Source organism: Castor canadensis, chromosome 1, assembly GCF_047511655.1.
Source record: "Castor canadensis chromosome 1, mCasCan1.hap1v2, whole genome shotgun sequence".
NCBI lineage: Eukaryota > Metazoa > Chordata > Mammalia > Rodentia > Castoridae > Castor > Castor canadensis.
Window position 1 is genome coordinate 131,970,765 of NC_133386.1, and position 3,722 is coordinate 131,974,486.

The following is a 3,722-nucleotide window of genomic DNA, read 5'->3' on the forward strand; positions in this document are numbered from 1 at the left end:
ATAGGCACTCTTACCACTTAAGCCACTCCACCAGCCCTGCAAGGGATTGTTTTTGAGAAAATTGCCATGTGCTTATGGTATTTATCTATTTCAAGCAGAGTAATGGAGCACTCTTTGGCCAAATCCAACCTGGTACCTGTTTTTGTATGACCCTCAAGCTATGAATTTTTACAGGGTTCCCTAATGATTTTTTTAAAAAGATTTTTGGGACACATGGAAAACGTATGAAATCTAAGTTTCAGTGTTCATAAATAAGGCTTTATTGGATGCATCCACACCTATCCATGTGCTTATTATCTGCAGCTGGTTTTGAGCTACAATGGCTTTATTGAGTAGCTAGGATGGAAGTGCCTGGTCCTCAAGCTTGAGTAGTTGTATCTGGTCCTTTACAGAGGGCGTGTGCCAACCCCTGCTCTAAACAAGGCTGGATCAACATTTGTGAGTACATCTCTCATAAATACCAGCCTATTTGATCTAATCAACCTGAGAGGCACAGCTCAGAGAGAACACTTCGATGTTAATGCTAGGTGATTTTTCTTTTTTTTGAGTGAGGAGAAGCAACTTTCTCAAATTTAAAAATGGGTTGCTTTCCTCCTTTCTTTAAGGTTTCATTTTTTTCCAATTACATAAATAATTTTAACAAAGGTGTTGTTCTTACTACTTTATCAAAATGCTAAGGGATTTAGCATTTTGTCTGTTTTGTGTGTAGAAGTTTTCTCCATTTGTTGTTTGACTGACTTTGTGACTGTGTAGTTTTGTTTCCTAAGCAGAAATGTTCACTTCACAGTGAGGAAGGTGAAGGTGGGTTCAGGTGCTGCTAGTGGAGGAGATGAGGACCTGGGCCAGCCCTGTTCCTAGCACTGGGAATCCAGTGTTGGGTGAGGAAAGTAGAGGATCTGCCATCATGACAGCGATAGTGAGCCCAGAAGTGCTCAGTGAAGATGCCATGTGGACCCTTCCCCCAGCCAGGCCTGAAGAACCAGAAGGGACCAGGATGAATTCTAAACAGTGACAGGTACAGGCTGGCCCTCAGGTGGTGCTCTCAGAGTTCAGACTCTAGGAGCCCAAGGAACCTCCTTGAGTTTCTGCATGGACAGGAAGCTGCCCTACATTTCCTGCACAAGGCAGAAATGCCATCTTTCTCTTTTGTTTTGGGGGGGGGTGGGGGTAAGGGATGTGCTAGGGTTTGGACTCTGGCCTTGCATAGGCATATGCTCTGCACTTGAACCACACCTCTAACCCTTTTGCTGTAGTTATTTTTCAACTAGAGTCTTGCATTTTTTTTATCCATAGTATTGTTTATAATTTTTTTATTATTGTGCTGGGTTGGGGTACATTGTGGTATTTACAAAAGTTCTTACAATGTATCAAATATATCATAGTTGAATTCACCCCCTCCACCGCTCTCCTTTATCGTTCCTCACCCCCATTCCTAGAATGGTTTCAGTAGGTATCATTTTTGCCTTTTCATACATGTGTACATATTTTTTGTATTGAAGGTCTTGCATTTTTGTTAGCCTGAATCACAATCCTCCTACATAGCTGGAACCACAGGTGCACAACATCACGTCCAGTTTATTGGTTGAGAAGAGGGTCTCCCTAGCTTTTTGCCTGGGCTGACCTTGAACTTTGATCCTCCAAATATCTGCCTCCCAAGTAACTGGGATTATAGGCACTAGCCACTGAGCCCTGTGGAAGTGTCATCTCTTACAGAGGAGGAAAGTGAATCCCAGGGCTGAAGCTACACTGCCAGCCGAGGCTTAGAGCTGGATCTGTCGGGTTAGCATCAGCTGTGGTGATGATGAAGTGTTGGTAGGAGCAGCCCTTCCCAGCCCTCCAATTAAAGAGAACCAAAGGGAGAGAGAACCACGCATGCAAATATAGAACTGCAGCTCAGGAGGAACTAGGAGTCTGGTGGGAGATGAGACTGGAGACCAAAATTCTCTTGGTCCTTGAATGCCTGGCTAAGGCGGTCAGAGACAGTTGGAGGTTCTGGGGAGTAGGGCAGCATAAGAGCTGCTCCCCACTTGGAGCTTTACCCCCAGGGCTCCCTGCCGGTGATGACAGAATGAGTGGGGAGCCGAGAGCTCACAAAGGTTCCTCTGTGCTTGGCCAGGGCCTCTGCCAGAGCCAGCTTGCTTGCTCGCTTGGAAGAAGGGAAAGATCTGATTTACCCCAGGTGGTATCCCTGGGGCTCAGGGCCAGGACTGTTGGCTGCCAGCCCTGAGAAGCACCCCACTCTAAGCTCCCCATCCCAGGACCCCCTTATTCCTCTTAACTGGTGCTCCCGGTTAGACTCAAGCAGGACTCCACAGCCAGGAGAAGACTCCCCTGCCAGGGTCCTGTGCCACTCTGAGGCCCTAGGGATTATTACCCAACTGGCCCAGGGGTGCTTTATGAAGAAGGACTACACCGAACCTCCACATATGCCAAGCTTGGGGCAGGGCCCTTCATTTATAGAGTTCATATTGTGTCCTCCCAGAAACCCATGTTAGGCAATATTGTCTCCATTATACAGGTGAGAAAAGAAAGACCACATGGTTTGCCCAGGATCATGCAGTGAGTCAGTCAGTGGCAGGGCAAGAATCCTAACTCAGGTTCTTTCTACCTGTGGATCTAATGGCTACTCAGCCAGTACACTGCTTCCTGCAGGAAATAACCCTGTGTTGTACATGTGTCTGGCACATGTTGATTTTTATCAGGGTCAGTCTTGCGACTCACTTTCATGAGGAGGCATAAGCAACCTGCCTTGGGTCACACAGCTAGCCATGGAGGTTAGAGAAGTTGAAGGAAGTTCAATGAAAGGTGGAGGCTCAAAGGAGAAATGACAGGAGTTTCCAAGAAACTGAAGGCTGGAAGAGGCTGATTTGCTGTGGAGTATCCAGCCCTTGTCCTGGCAGTCCAACAGTGGAACTCAGAAAGCAGCCTGGTCCCAGTGTGTGACTCCCTGTGGTCTTCAGCCAGAAGAGCCCTTCTGTGCCAGCTTCCTTCTCTGTCACATGAGGGCAGCTGGTTTTGTTGAAGCAGTGGAACCTTTCCTTAAAATAATCTCCAACCGAACTTCATTATTCTTTCATTGGTTCAACAAAATATTGAGACTGTCTGGGTGCCTGGAACACATAGTTGACTGGATTTTCTTCCTGTCTTGAGTCTCTCAGCCACGTGTAGGAGGAATTAAGAGTCACTACACTTTTGCTCAAGGTAGGAATGAGCCAGCTGGGCTGTCAAGAGCCCAGGCCCTCATCTGGATCCCCCCATCACCGCCACCACCGTGCTAAGTGGAAAAAAAGGTTCACTAACAGGAGCCTCGGAAATTTTCACCCACTCACAATTCAGCCATTTCACCGACTGGGTGATGAAGGCCCAAAGAGTAGACCAAGCCCTGGGATCCCTGAAGCAGAATCTTCATGGTCTCATTAATCAAAGAGGCATTGTGTGACCGGTGGAGACCAGGCACATCTATGAGAAAGAGGCAGGGACGAGGCAGCATGGGCAAAGCCCTGGGGCAGTAAGAGACCTAGTTTGCAGAAGCCAAGCACCCCTCCCCGACCCTGCCTGGCAGAGAACAACCTGGCAACCTCCCTTCCCCCACAAGCCCCCAGCCCCTGCCAGAGCCAGGATGTCAGCTTGGCTTTGGTGACAGCAGTCCTGAAGGAGGCTGAGGCCCTTCATTGTAGCAGCTCTAGCATCTTGCAGAGAGCCCGGCCTCGCCAAGTGTCCTC